At 51.8% G+C, this 22533-nt stretch overlaps 1 long non-coding RNA gene across 1 annotated transcript in view; it reads right to left on the reverse strand.

Moving 5' to 3' along the window:
- LOC123458594 overlaps window positions 1-22533 on the reverse strand; it is a 230074-nt gene that overhangs the window by 87739 nt on the left and 119802 nt on the right. Inside the window, exons 3-5 of the long non-coding RNA XR_006635729.1 lie at window positions 10105-10338; window positions 9642-9725; window positions 6578-9043 (exon numbers count right to left, since the gene is read on the reverse strand). This is a non-coding gene — a long non-coding RNA (uncharacterized LOC123458594). The remainder of the gene's footprint in view (window positions 1-6577; window positions 9044-9641; window positions 9726-10104; window positions 10339-22533) is intronic.

Consider the following 22533-nt stretch of genomic DNA (forward strand, 5'->3'; position numbering starts at 1 on the left):
GCTTGGGTCTTGTCACCCAAAAGATCAAAGCTATTGCTTTGTGTAAAAGCCACTCTGATTACCTGAGTAACCTGTGCAGATAAACGGCACCCAGCCCGTGCTAGGCTGCAGCTCCTCCTTGGAGCAGCAGGGTGGAGGCAAGCATCTGGAAGAAGGGGCGGACCGTACTGGAAAACACTTCCCAAAGACTACCAGTGTGTGCACCTCTCCCAGTCTTTGCCCCCTGTGGCCTCTTACAAAGGTACCTGGCAATCTCCTTGTCTCTTTCATATCTAACATTTACAGCTTTCATCTCATGTTCACTGTTCACTGAGCGGAATCTCTATGCACTGAAGTGTAATGACAATTCATTTACATAGAGGGGGAAAAAAAGCTAGGCAGTTGTTTCTATACGGGGCTGTAGTTTTTGGTGACTCACAGAAGAAAATTGTATAGATATTTCCGTTTCGTTCTATTCTCCAATTACTCAAGTGATGGAAAGTCACTGAGCCAATGGGACCCCTGGGGAAGTTCCAAGGTACTGGGAGTTCAAACGGCAATGAATGTAATCTTGTCGGGGAGTTTCCCACAGTGAACAGGTGCATCAACCAGGTGGGCTGCGACGGAGCCATCCCTCCCTGAGAAAATGTCCTACAGCCTTCCACCCCTATTTCAATAACTCATCTTCTACAGAACCATGGAAACATTGGGTCCAGGCTTACCCAGAGCTCACAGTCCAGGAAGTCACGCCCTAAGACTGAAGGCTGACTCTTCCAGGAAGCCAAGGTTGAACCAGCGCCCACCTCAAAACCCTACATTATAAACTCCTGAACAGTAACCACAGTGCTTGATACCTCACAGGAGCTCAGTGAATCACTATTGGATGAATTGCTCACGTTGCTTCCATAAAGCTCAGGCAACGCTATCCCCCCAAACATAGGTAGGTTGCTCTGCGCTAAGTCCCGGGGGAGGGCACAGTGAGAACAAGGTGGATATTTACCCACGCAGACTCATCTTTCAGAGCAGCTGCTGAAAGTGCAGGGTTGACACTCAGTTGTCAGGCCTCTTTGGCAACAGACTCCGATGAGCAGTGTGACCTTGATCAGGCCGGATTATCCTTCCAGGGAAGGTCACACTGTCACCAACCATCCCTCACCACAGTTCAGGACAATTCTCAAGGGACATTCTAACTTCTGAGCTGCTGTGGGGTTGACCTTTGTTACTTGACATCTCCCTCTATCTGATGCTAATAGCTTCCCCAAGTTTCTATTGATCCTAAAAATACCCTGCAATAAACATCCTGTTCTCTAACCTGCCTACAAGCATCTGCCTCCAAGGGGAACTCGCATTCTTCAGGAAGGTTCTCTTGAGCTGGGTGTGGTGACTGACCCACACTTTTAATCCCAGCACTTAGAATGAGGTAGGAGGATTCTGACTTAGAGGCCAGCCTGGACTACAAATTAAGTCCCAAGACAGACACAGCTACATAATAAGGCCCAGTCTCAAACAGAACAAAATTCAAATGGAACAAAGCAAGAGACGCGCTTCTGATGAATGCTCAGACTGTGTAAAACCTGGGGAAAGGCTCTATGGCCAGGAGGGCAAACAAGTCTCCCCAGGCACACTGAGCTCCAGGCTCAATCCTAAGAGTAGTTGTAAGTTGTAACTGAGCACTCCTTAGTTGCAGTGTACACCTAAGGCCTTCGTCATCAAGGCAGAGACCTATGTCTAAGTCTTTAGTTCCCCTAGTACCCAAACCAGGAAAGAGCTTTGGCAAAACTTCTCTCTCTCTTTTTAGGGGGAGTGGGGGTTCAAGGTAGGGTCTCACTCTGGTCCAGGCTGACCTGGAATTAACGACGTAGTTTCAGAGTGGTGTCGTGCTCATGGCGGATCTTCCTACCTCTGCCTCCCGGGTGCTAGGATTAAAGGTGTGCGCCACTGCGCCTGGCTTTGGCAAAACTTCTCTTGTGTGAGAAGATAGATGGGGATACAATAACGGACAGATTCACTTATTGGTTGAGGCAGGAAGTCACATCTAAAACTTCTATGTCATAACTGAAGAGTTGTGATGATCGGGTGAACATTGTAATACTTGGAATTTACCACAGTTCTCACGCGACATTAACAATGAAGGCTACAACCGAATGATTGAAGGAGAACTTCCTGGAGGAGGCAACTTGTGATCCCCAGCCAGGGAAAAGGGAGAGAGTGGAAGAAGACGAATGAGACATTTGCATTAGGAAAGGAATCCTAAATTTGTGTATCAGATACCCGGTGACCCTCAACACCTGCATCATGTGACAGCCCAAAGATACAAAACAGGGAGACCTCCCATACCGTCTGTGAACACAACTCATTGTGAATGTGAACTGTGATGTGCCTACATCCAGGGAAGCCGGTTGGCAGAGGAAACAACACTCGCTGCAGCTTGGAGACTTAATCCTATGGAGACAAGACACCATCAAGCTTGTGGTACTGAGGCGATGGGTGACAACTTGTAAGCCAGGCCTCAGGACAGGGGCCAGGTCTCCTGAACAAGCCACCCCTAGGTGCCCTGCAGCGTCCTCGGACAACTGGTCTGTCATGACCCGAGGGGAGGCGCCTTGGAAGCCAGGCCCTTTCCTCTGAGGAGGCAGCCGCAGGCGCAGAATCCCCGACTCTGCTCACAACCGCCCTGCCGGGAAGGTACAGACCTTGGGCGCTGTCCTTACTTAGAGCCGCCAGACCCCTTAAATTATCTTCTCTCTGAGGGTAAAGCCTTGAGAAACAGAGTCCATGGTCATACCACCCTGGATGTACGCGATCTCATCTGAGAAACAAACAGGGCCCTGAGGAAAAGGGAAACAACGGAGGAGCCGGGGATGGCGCAATCAAGAGTGGGCGAGGAAGGAGAAAGTGTACCTGGGACGGTTAGGAAAGCAGTGCCATCGCATAGGGCAGAGCAGGGTGGTGTGAAAGTGCTGCCCTTAGCCTGTAGCCTGTATGCCCCTGGGCTGGGAGAACCTCACCACAGTGCAGAGGGGGCACGCAAGAAGGACAGCTCATCCAGTCAAAGTCTAGGGCAGGTCGCAGTGCTGGGCACCAGGCAGAGGTGACACGTGGCACAGGGGCAGCGCCACTCAGAGGTAGAGCGAGCGGCCAGGTTGCGAGCTGAGGCCCTGGCACCTCCATCCTCTGTGACATCGGGTACACACGTCATGGAGCCTGGGGCCTTTTCATCCATGAGCACCCACAGTGCCTACAGGAAGCGAACATCGCAGAATCTGTGCAGAGCTGAGAAGGGATGCTGGTGTCATGTTATGAGGCTCCTGGTCACAGGCATTCCACAAAGCCCTAGGAGCCACGTGATTCTCCTGAAGGCCAGCACCTTCTAAAGATTCCGTGCAGGCAGGCAGCAGTAACTCACACTAACCAAAGCAGCTTCCTTTTCCCTCCCTTCCCTGCTCTACTCCTTCCTTCCTTCCTCCCTCTTTCCCTCCCTCCCTTTTTGCTTTCCTTCCTTCATTTCTCTCTTTTGCTTTCTTTCTATGTCTTGCACATGCTTTGTTTTTTGCATGCCTGTGTGTGAGTGTGTGCACAGAGGTCTTTCACAGTCATGCTATCTTATTTACTGAGACAGGATCTCTTGCTGGACGTAGAGTCCACCGATTCAGCTCGAGTAGGTGGCCAGCTTGTACTGAGGATCTGCCAGCTACGGTTGATGCCTCAGTATCACAGAGCTATGCACGCCTTTAGATTTTGTTGCAGTGTTAAGAGGCCCTGACTCCCTTCTGTGCGCCCTCTCTCTCTCTCTCTTCCTCTTCCCTTCTCCTCTCTCTCTCTCTCTTGATCTCTTCCCTCTCTTTCCTGCAAATAAATAGAAATATATTTTAAAAACTACAAACTCAAGAAAGCAAGGGAATTACGTGTGCTCATCCGGCAGGGAAGGAAGGCTGCAGCTACAGCCACCTGCCAGGCAGCCGGCTCCACAGGCCAAGGCCTCATGTGCTGTCGCTGTTGGAGAACACGCCCCGCCTCAGGCACGGGGAGTTGGCAATCCAAATAAAGTCCGCGTTCCAAATGCCTGCTGACAAATGCAAACAAAGCAAGGAGCGGAGCCGGGACACCCAGCACCCGTGGCAAGGCCAGGGTGGGCGGGGCAGCCTTCACACACTCCCAGTGCTCCACCCTGCAGGGAGACAGGGGAACCCCAGGGCAAGCGGGCCACCCAGGACTTGCTTAATCTGTGAGCTCTAGGTTCAAGTGAGAGACTCTGCCTCAGCAAATGAGGTGGAGCGGAACCAAAGAGGACACTGGACATCAGCCTCTGGCCTTCACACACATACACGCACCACATGCATATACATACGCCACCCCCCACCTGTTTTTTCAGAGACAGAGAGAGAACTGATGTGTCAGGGCCTCAGCCACTACAATTGAGCTCTAGATGCTTGTACCACCTGGTGCTCATGTGCGACCTTGTGTGGGATCTGGACAGAGATCAAACATGGGTCCTTAGGCTTCACAGACAAGTGCCTTAACCTCTAAGCTATCTCTCCAGTCCCTACTTTTTTAAAAATTTTTATTAGCATTTTCCACGATTATAAAAAAAAAAATCCCATATTAATTCCCTCCCTCCCCCCTCTACACTTTCTCCTTTGAAATTCCATTCTCCATCATATTACCTCCCCATTACAATCATTGTACTTACATATATACAATATCAACCTATTAAGTACCCTCCTCCCTTCAGCCCCCTACGTTTTCAAGAGGCCAGTGGGATGTCAAGTACATAGTACAGTCCAAGGCAAAGGGAGAGTAGCCATCCATACCACTTCCCTGAGAACGAGACCTCTTCCACAGACCCCCATCGCTGAGCTGGGAAGGTCTGCCTGGACAGGGGAACAGCCCAGGTTAGCTGCAGCTGCGGTTGCAGGTATTCTCAGAGCATGACAGGAAACCTCAAGTTAACAAGCACAGGATGGCAAGATGAGGCATCAAGAAACAAGACCAGTCCCTCCATCAGTAACTCATTGGCAAGTCTTGTCCAAAGTCTGCTTTGTTTCAATCTGCCACTCCAAGTATACTCAAGGAAAAAATAAAAAAAAAAATAAATCAAATAAAATGACTTCTCAGGAAAGTAAAAGCTCAAGTGGCCCTGGGTCAACTATCAACCGAGGGATCAGCCCATGACAGGAAGAAAGCGCAAGCGTGCATGTCATCATAGAAAAGAACAGTCCTAAAAACCAGTCATGATGGCCACGTGGCCTTCAGCCCCTGGTCACGTGACCACTGGCTTTCGAGAGGGGGAGTGAGGTGGGGCTCAGGACCCAAGGCAGCAAGGTCTGAAGGCACGCCGCAGGGGCCGGCCTGCTGAGCAAGGCCTTCTCAGACAGGCCATCCCTAAGCGCCTTCAGCCTTTGACACCTCCCTTCAATCCCAAATCCGAGATACATCATGCATTCACATTATATAATAGATATAAATCCATGTATGCACATATGTAAGTACATATGCATACATGGATTTAAAATGGAACACAGCTTTCCTCAACGACAAAAAACAATGCATACAAAGACAGGGGCAGTGATGCATGCCTGTAATCCCAGTACGTGAGAAGTAGGGGCAAGAGAATCCAGAGGCCGCTCTTGATGCACAGTTTGAGGCCAGCCTGGGCTACATTAGACCTTGTCAGACACAGGGGAGAGAGAGAGAGAGAGAGAGATGCGATCACCAGAGCAGAAGGGGTGCAAACAGCAGTGGACGTCAGGAGGCTGGGGCGGGTGAAGACAGGCTCCGGACAAGGACAGGGAGACTAAGAGTCACAGGTCTAACGTGAGACTCCAGGGCCCTCTCCCGCCATCACTCGTGCTCAGGTGAGCGTACGCAGTGCTCCGCTCCTCCTTAGCCATCAGGAAGGATCTTTCAAGCCCATGCTGGCTTCTCCCAACTTGCCTTAGCCTCCCTTCCCCAACAGGAGTGTGTCAGCTGGGGTGCTGGGGGAGGGGTCACTCCAGGCTGACATCAGCAAGCGTGGTATGAGCACACAGGATGTGGTGGGTGAGGCAGCAAGAGAAAATCAGAGAAAGCGATCTAGAAACACAAACAACGGCTCAGATAAAACAGACTTCACAGGAACACAGAGGGACTTTTCTTCTTTCTCTCTCTCTTTTTTAAGGTAGGAAACCCAAAAATAGTTGGAGGGGGTGTATCTCAAAATGTTTCTGCTTGCTTCTAAGACAAACCTTGGGGTGCAGAGCATGAGCTAACTTCAAAGTGAAAGAGACCAAAGGGCCAGCTCGGTGACTTCACACACTTATGAGCAGCAGGCTGCTGCAGTCTCAGCCAGCGAGCAAAGCAGCGTTTCACGCCGACGCTCAGTGTTGACATCCTCTCACTCACAATCAAGGCTGCGTGGCCACCGGCCCTGGCTGAAGGCGTCCACATGGAAAGTTACAAATTTGGCTCAGACAGCAGCCAAAGCCAGCACTCCCAAAGAGAGTTGGTAAACAAGCAAATGAAAAAAAAATAAAATTGGCCTCACTAAGAATAAGAAACTATAAATTAACAAGAGACCATTTTGCACCTATTGAATTACAGTTTCTTGAGCTAATAATACCTGGTGTTGATGGGGCTGTGGTGAAGCTTGGCAGGTCTCTTGTTAATGAAGGCAGCGTAAACAACTCCATTTGAAAGTCATTTGGCAATGTGGGTCAAGAGTCATAAAACTGTGCCATTGGATTCAATAAGCCTTTCTCTGAAAATGTGTCCAAACAATCTTCCAAGAGGAGAAAAATTGTGTTTCCAAGGATGTCAGGTGTAAGGGCCAACTGGGAGAACCTTAATTGTCAACTGGTTTTGAATATGATTTGTCAACTTAAGAAACTATGATGCACTTTGTAAAAATAATCAGTTGTAAAGTGCTGTCATGAAATGGAAAAATGTTCCTGATATGAACATTATTGAATGAAAAACAAACGATCCCCTTCTCTCCACCCCATGCTTATGTGAGGTCATTAATCAATGTGGGCATCGAGCACGTCAGGTGTCTCAAATGGTCTGACTGTTCCAGGCTTTGTCTTCCCAGAGTTGCGATGCGATCTGGTCAATAAACGACAGCAATGATGATCATGATGATATTTTACTTCCAAAAGTTCAATGATGTATGGAAAAGAAAAGAGGTTGACCTCAGGTCACGAGAAACAACTCAGGATGTGAGCCACAGCCACCCTCGGAAAACATTCAAGGCTCAAGTCAAAGAAAGCACGAGAGTGGGGGAGGGAGGGGGAGAGAGAGACGTGATGGGTCATCTGAGCCACAGCAGCCTTCGGGGTCCCACAATGCATCTGGACGTCTCCGACCACCTCTGAAAGAGCCAGACCTCTTCCTCTCTCTCACAATATTCAAAGAGGAGTACCAAACCTAGACCCGTGAGCTCTCAAATGTCCCTGAAACATAAAATCCTGCATAGATGCCTAGAAGTGATTTCAATACGGGATTTCCTACGCTGTCGTTATCAGGAGGATGACTCGGATGAGCCGCTGCTGGCAGCGCTCAGGGTCGGGAGGAACGTCAGTCTCGGCAAACTGGGACCCGAGTGGGACTCCAGGGCCAGCAGGAATCCCGCAAGCAGCCGGGGGCAGAGAGCACAGGCCTGGCAGCTAGGCCTGAGGCAGGCAGCTGCCGGGGACCTATGCCTAACTCCACCCCTAGGAGTCAGGTGCTTCTGGGTACATTTAATTGACCCCTGGGGCCTCGTTTTCCATGTCCATAAATGGAAACACTCTGGAACCTTCTGTCGAGGAGTGTGGTGAGACTGAACAGGGTCCAGATCTTGGAGGTTTCTCCTCCTTCAGCGGGTCTCCTCACTCCTGTTACGTCCTGCAGGTCTCACCGAGCCAGCGCGCACGTGCGATGCGGGAGGCGCACAGGCTCAGGAGCCAACGCAGCTCAGCCTGGGGTCAGGGCGGCCTGCCCTGGGCTTCTGAGAAGCTGGCTGTCTGGCTGCGTCCTCGGTGAGGGTACATTGTACAGGTAATTCCACTGTGCGGCTGAGAGATTCAGGCAAGAGCAACAACGATCTCTCTCCAAACCCCTGACCTGAGAGAACACAGGATGGGTGTCCTCCTTAATTTAGGTAGGCCACAGTTCATTAGGCAATACTGGAACAAGCCAGAGCTGTGTGGGTGACTGGCAGACGGGGTGGGGGGGTTCCCAATCCCTGCCCTACTGCCCAGTGGCTTCCTGAAAAGTGGTAAAGCAAGCCACTCGGAATGACCTGACTACAGAGGCCACAGGAAGCACCTGACCAACACAGATGGTAATAATGGTGGACATGTCCCCAGGTGGAACGGGGCCGTAGTGAGCAGCTTCGGATTCTCTGGACCTGCCGCAGCGCCAAGGTGCAGCAGCTCTGCAGGGACCCCGCAGGGATGAAAGGACAGTTGCTCTTAGCCTGGCTCTTCAAAGGTGGCCTGGGCAAAGGAGGGACTCGGCTCCATCTTCAACACTCTTACTTCACTGGAACTCTCATCCAGCAAGACTGTCAAAGGCCACCACATGCTTTCTCTGTTGTTATAGTGTCCATAGCAAATGCCCCTGGGCCTAGTGTGCCATGAATGCTTCCTTCATGTGACGCACAGTCAGCCCGGGACCCCTACATCGTCACTGGCTTTAATGGTAGGCTTACCCCCACTCTACAGGTGCAACCTTGCAGGAGCCCTGGCTTCTTCACTTCATAGAGTTCTCCTTCAACCTAAAAGCACGACTGGGGCCCTTCTTCATTCACAGCCAGCAGGGACTGGGAATGATATTCCATCCTCGAGAGCACACCTAGCCCTAACTTACACCCAGCAGTGCCAAAGGACGGTGTCCTTGGGAAAGTCTCTAGCACGAGAAGTGTGGGCTGCTCAGCACTGGGAAGGTGGAGCAGTGGTTCGGGTGTGACTCGTGGGCGCAGGCCGACCTTGGGTGAGCACCAGCTGCTCCTCCACTGCTCAGCGGCCCTGGCAAGCCCTTCACACCCTGCCCTCTCCACCCAGCAGGGACAACAGTGGCGAATGGAGTCTGCAAGTTCCTTAGCCTTCTGCAAAGAAGAGGGGATTAGCATCTTTTCCTTGAGAGGAAAGATTTCAGTCCTTGCAGGTCATAAAGTTGCTCCTGTGACCAAAACCTGCCCTTGAGGTGACAAAGCAGCATAGACAGTATGTAAGAGAATGCATATGGCAATTTCCACAGAACTTTATTTATAAACCAAGGGGCCTGCCAGTGCGCTGACCCCTGACTTCCATGACGACAAGGGCACTGCCAAGACAGAGCTTAGCAGAGCCATGACACCGCTTAACGGGAGGCCACATCTTTTTCCTTTTCTTCTGACCCCTTCTAGAGCCCTCAGACCTGAAATAACAAATGGCATACAAATTTTGAGGTGCCTAGTCTCTTGGTTTGGAGTTTTGGGGAGGAGCTCCCAGGCTTTCCCAGCCTCTGAACGAGGCCTGTATGTTCTAGAATGCTTTTCAGTAAAGTTGCTCTGGAGCCCTGGGGTGTTCTGGAACGGCCTTAATTAAATCCATCTTCAATCTGCATGCATGAAGCTAGGGTTGAAAGATGTCTTAGAGAACTTGGAATTCTTTACCTTCCCATCTCCACGGCAAGAGAAGTCCTGTCATTACGTTGCCCCTTACCTAGAAGGTGTCTCGAAGTAGTCTAAGAAATGGGGTGCATGTCCTCTCTCAATGGGTCGTGCAGGTGTCCAAGTCTGGCAACAGCTGCTGGGACACAGGGGCGTTTCTAGATCTCATGGTTCTGTGTGGAACACACACACACACACACACACACACACACACACACACACGCACACGTAAAGAACTTACGGCTCCTCAAGGCTGACTCAAGTTCAGCCTGTCATCTTCCCTGCCTCCAGCCCACACCATACTGGCAGCCTACTCTGTGCCCAGTAGTTGATCTGGGGGAACGTGGTGGGCAAGAACCCAGAGTCCTGTCTAACCTGCAGCTCCTCCATAAAGCCTCTGGCAGCCAGACTCCCACTGCCCCAGTGCACAGCTCAGTTCTTGCCTGGATTTCCACCTGGGGTCCGAGGTTCAGTTCCAGGAAAAGCCCCACCCTCCGCCTGTCCCTTGGACTTACCATCAACAGGTGGATACTTCGTTACGTAAAAAGTATCCAACTTGCCACCAGCTCGGGATGCGTGTCTCAGTAGTCTCCAGGCTCACACAGAGCTAATCCAAAGGTTGTCAGCCACGGTACCCTCCAAGCATCCGGCTAGGGCCTTCACCTCTGGGGCTCAGAGCCCTCCTCAGTCAGTAAGCACCTGAGTCACAGCCCCTTCTCTGGGATGTGGGAGTGGAGTCTAAAGATGCTCTGGAGAGGGAAAAGAGAAAGACACTCTATACCAACCCCAACCTGCAAGTGGCTTCCACAGTGTCCTTCCCATCGCCCACGTCGGCCTGAACTTGGCTCTCACTCTCCCATCGGGAGGACAGCAGGACTGCCCTGGCGCTCGATCTGGAGCCTCGCAGAAGTTCCAGGCCGCTCTCACCTAGAAACACGTGAGTCCAGGATTGGGGAACTCCTTAATGATACCAACTGAGAAGCCAAGAAAGTCAGGTGGCCCCAGAACACCTGACTTCTACTGTCCACATGGGACAACTAATATTTAAATCCATTAAATTCGTTCATATTGAATTCCAGTCTCAGCCGCGCTGACGGAACACACGGATCCTCTTAGCACTTAAAAGGCCAAAGCAGGACAATGAGGAAGTTCAGGCCAGCCGGAGCTACCGGAGAAACCTTACCTCAAAAAAAAAAACAAAAAACAAAAACAAAACAAAACAAAAAACCAGCTCTCTTTGCTGACAGTTCATCTCTCCTGAACTTCCAGGGCCTGATAACCAGGTTGGGATGAGGGAGACACCCGACCCCCCAACTCCCAAATAGGCTTTCTGCTCTCTCTTCCCTCATGGCAGGAGCTCACTACATTTCCCCCTCTTTCCTGCTCTTAACCCAATAAAGTCTCTCCAAACCCTGAAAATAAATAAAAGAGGGCTGGAGTGATGGCTCAGCACAGCCTGATGGTCCGGTTCAATTCCAATCGACCCAGGTAGAGCCAGAGGCACAGAGTGCTGCAAGCATCTGGAATTCATCTGCAGAGGCAAGAGGCCCTGGCACTCCCACTCCCTGTCTCTCATTCTCTGTCTCCTCTCGGCTTGCCAAAAAAAAAAAAAAAAAAGATATTTAAAATAAATAAATAAAAAGGCTCAGTCAGTAAAGTGCTTATCTTCCAATCATGAGAACCTGAGTTTGACCTCTAGAACCACATCAAAATGCCAGATATAATTCCGGAGCTGGGCAGGCAGACAAAGTTGGAACCCTGCGGCTCACTGGATAGCCAGTCTAGCCTCAGTGGTGAGCTCTGGGCCAGGGTGAGACCCAGTCTCAAAGGAAGTGGCTGGCATCCCTGAGACTGACAACTGAGATTGTCTTCTGGCCTCTGCATCCACATGCATGGACACTCCCCACCCCCCCCCAAGCCCACACATACGTGTAAACATACACACATGCCCAAAAATTACTTAATTTTAAAAAAGAAAGAAAGAATTGGGCTTGAGAGATGGCTTGGCAGTTAGGGTGCTTGCCTGCAAGGCCAAACAATCCAGGGTTCAAATCCCAAGTTCCCATGTGAAACCAGACACACTGTCTCATGCGTCTGGAATTTGTTTGTAGTGGCTGGAGGCCCTGGCATGCCCATTCTCTCTTTCTTCTCTCTCTCTCTGTTCTATCTCCCTCTGTTTATAAATAAATAAATAAAAATATTTACAAAACATAAAAATTAAAAAATAAAGAGTTACAGCAGCTCAGAATTAGTCCCGTACTGCTCGCGTTCAACAGTGTCCAGTGTCCGAGGCGATTGGGTCAAACAGGCCAGACTCAGGAGCCCTTCTCACCTCAGACAGCGCCACCACCCCCAAACTGCCTGTGTTCTGGAGAAGTGGGCTTCAGGTTGCCTAGCTTCCCAGATAAGAAATGAACACCTCTGAGAGAGGGCGATGGGCATTGGCTCGAAAATTAGGGAAAACACACTTGTTTGGGGTCCTACAACAACAGGAACAAAAGCCACTGTATCTGTGTGAGCCTGTCCGTGCCTCAGTTTCCCCATCTGTGCAATGATGCTCTCCCTGCCCCTTCCCACAGCTTTCAGGACTGTGAGGGACTCTCAGGTGAGTAATTAGTCCCACGCCAGAGGAAGTCACGCTGTCCACTATTTATTCCCATGTGCTACGACTGTCTTCTGTCCTCATCATGGAAACGTCAGTGAGTGACGCCACTTCTGACTAGGACTCCTGGTAATGGACTTTGCTGCAATACAACCAAGTCATCCTGCCTCTCCGTGTGCTCCGTGAAGCTCTGAACATGGGCTGCAACCCATCCCTTCACGGTAACATTCTCTTTCTCACACGCACAGCTTTTCCGCCTAGACCCGGCCTTAATATCAAAGTGAACTTTCCCAAAGAGAAACCCGGTAATGGCCCAGCCTCTCCTTGTCAAAGGTCAGAAACACCCAGAGGATACAGAGGAAGGAAGATCTTTAAACTGTCCCCGGGGTCCGGGTGGGCCTGCAGTCTGCTCATTCACCTGCTCAGCAGCGCTCAGCAGACTTCACTGTCCTCCCCATCTTCTCTGAGAAGTGCCTTCCAAGGGGGCTTCCACGCACATGGCAGTCACCACATCCTTTGGGAAGTGCCCCGATCCACAGCCACAGTAGCCTCGTCCTACCCTCAGGGACACCCGTGTCAGTTCCTGGTGGGTCCGTGAGGCCCCTGCCACGTGGAGGGCCTCTACAAAGGACACCCCAGTATGATGAATGGACAAGATATGGAGGGCTCCAGAGGTGGCTCTGTTAGCCTTTGGGCGTGGGACACAGGCTTGGCCACCTGATGCAGAACGGCTCAAATGCAGTATGCAGTTCCTCTCCTCTACATGATGCCCACTGCCTGGTAGATGTCAGCTATTATCACTGCGGCATCCGGCATCCGTGAGCAGTAAAGAAAGATGAGAAGGAAGCCCCGGCCCTAAGCCAAAGGGGAGCCTGAGTGGGAGTGGGTGGGCAGGCTATGGCCTTGGGCTCTGGGGAACTTTGCTAAGACAATGCCGTTCTCCTGGCGACAAGAGGGCTTCTTTTCTCTCATCACCCACAGGCAGCAGCAGCAGCAGCTCTGAGCTTTGCGGTGGACACTAAGGGCCGTGCGCAGGCCTGGGGAGAGCTCCCTGTGCCCACTGTTTGCACACCTCCCAGTGGGGGAGAGGGGTCTCTGGTGATGACAACTGACGGGTCTGTAGAAAACTGACCCTCACCCATCTGGGGACCAAGTAACAAAAAGCTGAAGCTGAGTAGAATGTATGAGCGAGTTCTCTGTATTGTTCTGGGACTTATGTGAAAATGAAGCTGTATTCAGAAAAAAAATTGAGAGTTTTAAATATGAATTCCCACTTAAGTAAAGAAAATCAGTGAGAAAAGCAGACTTTCCCCAGGAGTGCTGACGCCGAGAGTGGGTGAACGGCATTCCATTCCGAGAGACGCGCGCAATCTCGGCACGTAATCTGATTTGGGGAAAGGGTTTCTGCAGATGTGATGAAATTCAAGGTCTCTAGAGCAGATGGTCCTGGATTACAGTGGACTCAACCCATGGCTCTGTGGAAGAAGCAGGGGACAGACAGGCATGGCTAGGCCGCAGGATGACAAGGCGGACACTGGTGTAATGCCCCCCAAAGCCAACAAGAGCTATGACTCCCCATACTGTGAAAGGCATGGGAGCTTCCTCGGTCGGTAGCCTTGGGAGCATGTAAGAAAGACTCAGCAGGGCGTCTTGAGGATACATTTCTGGCCTCCGGACAACGGAAGGATACATTTCTACTGTTCTGGGCCACTCCGTCCATCCGTGGTGTTTTGTGCGATGCTCACAGGAAAGCCCCACTGAGGAAGGTAGGTGCTGACTCAGTGTTGAAGCCTGAGCTGAGCGTCCTCAGGAGGACGTGTCACCAGCACGGTCTCGCTACTGGTTTAGGACATAAAGCTCCAAGCGACAAACAGGACCACCACATGGCACCCACAACCTACAGCATATTCTGAGAGGGCATCAATCAAGGGCTTCCTATCCCGGCAGCACACGCTGACCACTTTTTGGGTCGACTCCCTAGGTGCGGGAAGCCTTGCTGAGGGAAAGGGCTGCTGGCGGATGCTCCTGCCCTCAGGCCCCGGAGCAGATGCCCTGTCTTCATCCTGCCATCCTGGGCCCCCTGGCTGGTTCACCTTGCAGGCATCTAACTTTCTGCACAGCCCTGGGAAGCTCTGGTAGCTCTCTCTGCCAGTCCCTGAGAGAGGGCTACACTGGCTCCCCGCAAACGTCCAGCTTCCACAAGCTCCACCAGATAAGACATAGGCCAGAACTAGAAAGAGACCAAACATACTTCCAACCCACCTGCTCAGCAGACATGCACAAGGAGGGCCAAGAGAGTGGAGTGGAGTGTCTGACGGGGCCGCATCCCAAGGCATATGGACCGTAGCCCTGGCCACCCACACAATGGAGACAGGACACCATCGCCCCTCACAGAGGATAGGGGCTGGAGAGATGGCCTAGTGTGAAGCCCAAGCCAAAAGACCCAGATTCAATTCCCCAGGACCCACATAAGCCAGATGCACAAGGTGGTGCATGTGTCTGGAGTTCGTTTGCAATGGCTAGAGGCCCTGACACACCCATTCTTTCTCTCTCTTTTCCTCTCTCTCTCTCCCCCCTTTCTCTCTCTTTCATATAAATAAATAAAATACAAAATTAAAAAAGAAGAAGGCTGAGCCTGGAACTAAAACAGAGAGGAGGCCCCTATAAGACAAACTAACCAAACCAGTCCCCAGGAGAGATAGGAAGCAGGCCCAGCCCCAGGGACCAGGGTCCTCAGCCTTGCCACCTGCTCACTGCAGAGCCGCACAGTGACTTTGCTAATTGCACCTTGAGGTGCTCGCCCGAGGCACCCCCACAAACCCTCAGCTGCTCCCCAGGCCACAGGGAGTCCTAGTCTCCAGCTCTGTTCCAGCCCACCAGACTCCCCTCCCTGAGAAGGAATACAATATCCAGAACTGCTACCAAGCTACAATGCTGCACAGTAGGTGACAATGTAGAGACTGACACCTTCCTGGATGTCTGGACCCTTCCCAGCTTGCCAGGCGGGCACTCGGATCTCCAGTCAATGCTTCCTCAGGCATCAATTGTATCCACCCCGCAAACTGCACTCTGGGGTCATTTCTCTGAGTCACTGCTGAAGCCCAGGGTCTAGGATCAGGCCCAGGCAGAAACTGGAGTTGGAAGCCACCAAAGGTCATTACAGTTCCCTCTCCTTGCAAGCGTGAGGGAAGGGGAGAGCGAAAGGAATCACTGCACATGTGCACACTTCTTTAGTGCTGGGACCTGAACCAATAGCTAAGCATGAGCTATGCCTCCAGTCTCACTGATAGTTTTGGTCCCCACAATTTGGTCTCTACAATGTAGAAATCATACTCTAATAAAAAGCTACCTCTGTTCTCTCCCACCCTTGTGTCAAATCCTATCTGCCCTCCACCAGGGCCTAAATAGTCAGAGGATTTGCTCTCTGTTTACCTCCCCTGTCTCCCTCCTGCCTCTCCCAATTCTACACTGTGAACTATTCTGTGGTCTTAAGGCCTTCCTTGTCCCCAGCACAGTAAAATCTCTTCCAAGCAGGAGACTGCTTTTGGGGGAAGAGTACACTACTCATTTCTGTACTCCCAGAATGCAACATGATGCCTGACTTGTAGTGTGGACACCTCACAGTGAGGGACACTACATTCTGAAGTCTCCCGGTGGGTGGAAATAATGGTGTCTTTATCAGGACTCGCGTTAATGGTGATCCATGCCTCAGTTTGTGCATCTGCAAAGTGGAGACTCCAGGAGAGGCCCACAGGAAGGAAGCAGCGGAAAGCAAGCTCTGGAGCCTCCCTCCCTGATAAGTATTCTCTCTCTATCTTTGGACTGCTGATCTTTCTATCAGGGGACATCCATCCAGGGGGCTCCCTAGTGACAGGCTCTGCCACAAAGATCCTATCTCCCTACAACGGGACTTCAAAGACATCTTTATCGAGGGGCCGCCTCAAGTGAAGGTGCTTCATAAGCGGCTTCTCTTGGAAAGCCTTTCAGTCCGGGCCCACCCAGCCAGCCTTATCTGCAATGTCCCCAAGCTGTTGTCTTTCCAAGAAGGGTGTTTCCTATCTACAGCCCCCCAGGAGGCAGCGGACCAGAGAGGCTAATGGCAGAGTGACCTCCAAAGCCTGAGACTTGGCTGCCAATTTCCAACTGTACGCCCAGGGACAAATAAAGGCACATTTCAGGGACTCGGGGTGCCTTCAAGCTTATAAACGGCAGTAACTAGAGCCGGGATGGACGTGATAATGCATACCAGAATGTCTGCCTGCGCTGATCCCTTTGAGTCAAAGTAGGGAGCTGTAAAAGAAGAAGGAATGGTGGACGTTTCCAAGAATCACATTTTTCTGCCCAAGATAAAGCTGCTGAGTACAGGGGAGCCTTCCGAGAACCACTCCTGCCTCCTCCTGCCTGTGGGGGAGGACGGGGCCAGCACAGGTGCACAAGAGATGCAAGCAATGAGAGAGAGCGTGCAGTGAAAGCTCTTCCCTGTGCTGGAAACAAGTCTGGGGATGAGACATGGTAGGGGTCTTCTCTAGGCACCAGGCTGTGGGGGGAGGGAGAGCACCAGACCCTGGAAAGGTAGCTCGAGTCACCCCTGCCCCAAATGAACTGCTGACCAAGGTCCTGGTCCTTCTGCCATATCTAAATAGCTTGTTCTCAGCCACCTTGAATCAAAAGGACCAAGCACGCTAACAGGATGGAGAAAGGCCTGCAGTAGCGCTTGCTGCCTCCTTTCCTAAGGGTCTGCATGACGAAGCGATCCGCTGTAGCCAAGGCCCTGGGTCCTTCTCCTTCCATGCCCCTGGAGTCTGTCATGATGTAGAATGCATGAGTAGTGTCATAAACACCCACTTGATGCGGGAACTGGATGGAAACACATGAGAAGCAAGAGGGAGATGACGCACAGAGCCACCAATTCACCTGGCGGGATGCGTTCACCTGGCTGTGAGATGCCCCTCCTGCCATTCCTCCCTCGGAGCCCAGAATGACGGACGATTCCCCGGCCTGGCCTCGCCTAGCTCACCGCTTCCCCACACAGAATCCCTACCCTCGAAAGCAATATGTGACGGGGTGGGAGATGAGGGCCCCGGCCAGCGCTGACAAGAAGCTGCGACAGGGACCTCTGACTGCTCACTCTTGCTCTCCAAGTTGCTGTTTCCATAGCACTTGGTGTTTGTGTGCTATGAGAAATGTATAAGGTGTTTAGAGCTGGACCTGGCCTCAGGCTTCCCAGCCAGCCAGCAGGGTGATCACTTCTGCCCCTGTGGCGAAATTGACCAACAGAAGGCCCCATCCACCATCCCAAATGTCCAAGCACAATTTGACCTTTGTACTTGGGATCAAGTCCTCAAGTCACCCCAGTTCTGCCCTCTGCAGCCTTGGCATGTTACTTTCCCGTGCTCAGTCTCAGCTCCATATGTGGCGAGCAGATCTTTCAGGCCCCTCTGTCTCCCTCAAAGCACAGACAAAATAAAGCAGAAAACAGACCATTTTCTAAGGCTAACACCAAAGGTGTTAAATAATTACACTTATTAAAGTGGATGAGTTACAATCTCTGTGGTGTTAAGATTAGCCACCCAGCAAGCCACTGTGTGTGTCCCCATGTGGTATTTCATCCATGTGCCCCACCCTACAACTGCCTTTGACACATTCCTGTCCATGTTGGGGCCACTCAAATCATTCCATTGGAATTTTGGTTGCCAGGGCATCAGAAGACACCGGGTCTGTCTCTGGATGGTACTACCCACCCCATATCCAGAAGGCCTCTGCTTAAGGGCCAGCAACAGCATGGCACCTGATAATTACTCTAGACCCTGTCTTTCTTCTGTTTCCTGCCTGTCTGGGCATTTTTATATGGGCACACCTTCCAGTCCCAGCAGCAAACCAAAGTCCCCATGCACTCTCTCCCAAATGGCAGAGCTGAGAAGGAATGAGTTGTGCAACCCTAGATATATCTCTGTTCTGGGGTCTTAGTCTCTTTACCTACAGAATGGACACAGGGACCCTCTGGCCTGCAGAAGGTATGTTTATAATCACTACTGAAACCAGGTGTGAGGAGGGATCCCTATCACAAGCTACAGGTGTTTGCAACTCCCAATACTTAGGAGGAGAAGGTGGATGCATGCAAGTCTGGGTGAGTCACTTAATACCTCTGAACCTTCTGAGGTAGAGATGAAAATGACTGCAAAGTTCTTTGAAAAGCACCAATGTGCTATGGAGCTAGGCCAGTGGTCGTGGTTAATATCTACAGAGAAGAAAAAAAGTAATAGCAAGGGCAATGATTATAACAAGAATAATAGCACCTATTATTGTAGCAAGGCCAATAAAAAAACATGGTGATTCTTTTAAAAAGATCACTGGATAAACAAGTTTCTGCTAATAGTTGGGCTCTAGCTCTGTTTTGCAATACAACCTGTTTTTGTGTTTTGCAGAGAAACGTTGGGTTTCATTAGCAAGGGCAGTGAGGGTGGGGCCTTCTCAGTGCCAGGGAACGCAGGACTGCAGTGAGAGGCTTCCCCTGGCCACGAAACTCCCCGCACAGTATGGAAGCAGAGAAGGCTGTGTCCAGGGCAAGCACAGTAGGCTGTGTCCAGGGCAAGCACAGTGGCCACTGCTCCCCTCTGGCTGCCCCAGGCATACACTTCGATGGCTATGGACAGGGAATGGCAGCCCTTCAAGGCCACAGCCCCTACAGCCTGGCTCAGAACCCTCCTTCCAGAGGGACACGTGGAGGGCTCAACCTGGGTTGGCTGGTGTTGCAGTCAGGTTCGCATTGCTGGTAGAAAGCACCCGACCTAGAGAAGCTTCTAGGAAAAAGAGGTTTATTTTGGCTTACGGGCTCAAGGGGAAACTCCACGATGGCAGGGGAAAATAATGACATGAGAGAGGATGGACATCACCCTCTGCCCCACATAAGGTGGACAACACGAACAAGAGAGCGTGCCAAACACTGGCAAGGGAACACTGGCTATTAATACCCATAAGCACCCCCGCCCCCCACAACAATGTACTGCCTCCAGGAGGCGTTAATTTCCAGTTGCCGTCAGCTGGGGAGAGTGGCAATCAGAACACCTAAGTTTATGGGGGACACCTGAATCAAACCACCACACCTGGGTACTGGGACCAAAGGCACTACATTGCTTTTGGGTACCGATCACAGACAGCTCTGTGGTGACATGCTGTGGTTGTGATGGTGAGGGTAGATCTCGGCTAGGTGTGGCATGAGGCGGAAGTGCAGTGAGTAGCCCTTGATGGAGCCCAAAAGACCCAACTTTTAATGCAGTCCCTGCACACAAGAACTGGTACAGGTTACTCGCATGGGCACACGTGTGTGTGTGTGTGTGTGTGTGTGTGTGTGTGTGTGTAAAACATGGTGCACTGAAGAGGTCCAAACCCTTATTCCTGAACTGGGCGTGGTGGTGCGTGACCACAGTAATCGAAGCGGGAGGCTCACTTGTACAAGGGCAGCGGGACACCGATCGAGACCCTTGCCTTATAAATAAAACAGTAACAAATGCTTGACCTTGGTGTGTATGAATATGGTGGTTTGATTCAGGTGTCCCTCCCCCTTACAGTTATGTGTTCTGAATGCTTGATCCCCAGATGGTGGTGACTAGGGAACTGGTGCTCCCTGCAGACACTGTGTTATCAGGGGTGGGATTATGGGTGTTGTAGCCAGCTTCCCCTTGCCAGTGTTTGGCGCATTCTCCTGATGCTGTTGACTACCTGATGTTGGCCAGGAGAGGATGTCCACCTTCTGCTCATGCTCTGACTTTCCCTGCCATCATGGAGCTTCCCCTCAAGTCTGTGAGCCAAAACAAGCCCTTGCCTTCCACGAGCGGCTTTTGGTCAGGCACTTCTTGGCAGCAAGGGGAAGCTGACTACGGCAAGGAGCAACACCAGTGCCTGACCTATCCGCTCACCTGAGCAAGCAGCTCACGCCACCTGGGCGGCACTGGCGTGAAAAGCACAAGACATGCCGAAGCAGGTGAGCTCCAGGTGAGCTGCTACAGCACAACTGCTTCCACAAAACTCCGGGCTGGTTCGGATCCAGACGTAACCAGACCCCTCTAACTTCCAGGAACGACTTCAGAGACTATTCTCAGGCACACATGGAAGACTGCAAAGAACAGGGGGGCAGGTTGACCCTAAAGGTCAGTCTTCAGGTCCCTGCCGAGAACTGACAGAAGGCTGTGCTGTCCTTGGACACAGTTCCGTTCGTCCGTCCACTCCATGTCCAGTAATGGCTTTTTTGCACAGGAATGATCCCCCTAAGCTATGACAGCTTCCCAGCAGCTCAGGGCCCAGGTTTCTCAGAATTCAAAAAGACAGAGGAGGCCGGGGAGGGCCTCTGCAATGAAAATGATCGACATGCCATCAAGTCCACTCGAGGTCAAATTTCAAGCAGCCGTTCTTCTCCCACTGAGGAAGGGCAGCCATGCTCTGCATATTGGAAAGAATAATCTAGAGAAGGAAGATGCAATTGCCGCAAGACAGCGCCTAAAATCAAATGCAACTGGCTGTTCAACACCTTGTGACCCCCCACCCCCACAGGGATCCTCAACAGAAGCCTCAATTGCCTGGTCTAACAAGAGGGGCACATGCTGGCAACAGAGAAAAAGGGCGCAGCATAAAATCAATCTCCAAGATATGCTAGTTTGTTCCCAGATAGTGTTTAACACAATTAACTAACCAGGAAGGCTTACAAGATGCAAAGGTAGCACCAAATGGGACGGAGGAGGGAGCCAGCGCTGGCAGAAAGGGGGCAGTTTTGCTGAGTAAGCAGTGAGGGCACTGTTAATATAGCCTGGCACCTGGGGAGCTCGAAGGGCTCGAGAGAACATGATCTCACCGAGACTTTTTATCAGCTTCTAGGGCAGGTCAACAGGCTCCCGCTTCTCTGCTGAGACAGGAGGACTGCAAGCTCCCGGCCTCCCCCCCGACCCGGCGAGGCTGAGGAGCTCCCCGGGCTCCTGCAGAGCGGAGACTGCAGTGGGTTTCTTCATCTGTGGCAAAGCTGCTTTGCGGTACGAACACGTCCACATACTGCAGTTGGTCATATTCCCACTGGGTTACACCACTCTTCTGTACTCTTTCTCCTGCCTGCATTCCACTGAGGGCCTCCTCAGAGGGCTATGGGTATTCATTGAGGGGGGATCCATTACCAGTGGTCTCTGTGGGGAAGAGAATGCCTCGGGTACTCCTCCCCAGCCCCGCCCTGTGGCTCTTACATTCTTTCCTTCAGCAGCGTTGCTTCCCTGGTCTGGTCACAAGCCTCCTTGCGTGTTGAGCTCTCCGCAGCCCCACACTCCACTTGGATGCGCTTTCAGTCGCCTCGGTGTCTACCACCGTCTCCCTGCAGGACGCCGGCGAGCTCGCCGTGAGGGCAGTGCGCATATTTACTCCACCAGTCCTTCCAGAATGGGAAACTGGGTTGTTTTTTTAATGTGTGTGTGTGTGTGTGTTTTGTTTGTTTGTTTTTGAGGTAGGGTCTTATTGTAGCCCAGGCTGACCTGGAATTCACTACGTCATCTCAGGGTGGCCTCGAACTCATGGCGATCCTCCTACCTCTGCCTCCCGAGTGCTGGGATTAAAGGCGTGTGCCACCATGCCCGGTGAAACTGAGGTTTTACACAGCTTCTCTAGGGGCTGCGGAGACGGCTCGGACAGTGAAGAAGAGCAGCCGCACAGGCAGTTGGACCTGCGTTCGACCTCCATCACTCACGCGAAGAGCCCAGTGGAACCCGTGACTGCCTTGTGAGGGGTGTGGCGACAAGAGAATGAATCTCGGCCCTCCTGGTCAGCTAGCTGAACAACAACCAAAAACGGAGAGCTCTGGGCTTACTGAGCGACTCTGCCTCGGGTAAAGAAGGCAGAAGAGCAATGAAGAAGAGCAGCTGACGTCTTGCTCTGGTCTCTGCGCACAGACTCACGGGACATGTGCCTCAGCGCGCACACGCGCGTACACACATTGCACACGTGCACCTAAAACTTAAGAAGAAAAATAACTTTTCTAGAGCCACACCAGAAGAATCCTGTTTCTGCTTCTCTAAGCAGCAGAAAAGACTAGGGAGAGGGTGTGCCCTGGGCTTCCTTCCCAGCCTCCAATCAAGAGGTGAGCGGGCAGCGCTGCCCTAGAAAGGCCTTGCTTGGGGCCGTGGAGGACAGACATGTCTGCGCACGCCGAGGCGCAGGCGCGGGGAGAGGCGGGGCCGACGGCAGTGCACCTCTCTTGCACACTCGCTAACCGTGCTTTGTGTTAAGTGCTCAGGACTGAACCCACAGCCCCTCGGGTAGGCTAGGCCAGCACTCTACCGCTGAGCTACAGCCCAGTGCTGTTACACACCTG

The sequence above is a fragment of the Jaculus jaculus genome, chromosome 2, assembly GCF_020740685.1.
Source record: "Jaculus jaculus isolate mJacJac1 chromosome 2, mJacJac1.mat.Y.cur, whole genome shotgun sequence".
NCBI classification, from domain to species: domain Eukaryota; kingdom Metazoa; phylum Chordata; class Mammalia; order Rodentia; family Dipodidae; genus Jaculus; species Jaculus jaculus.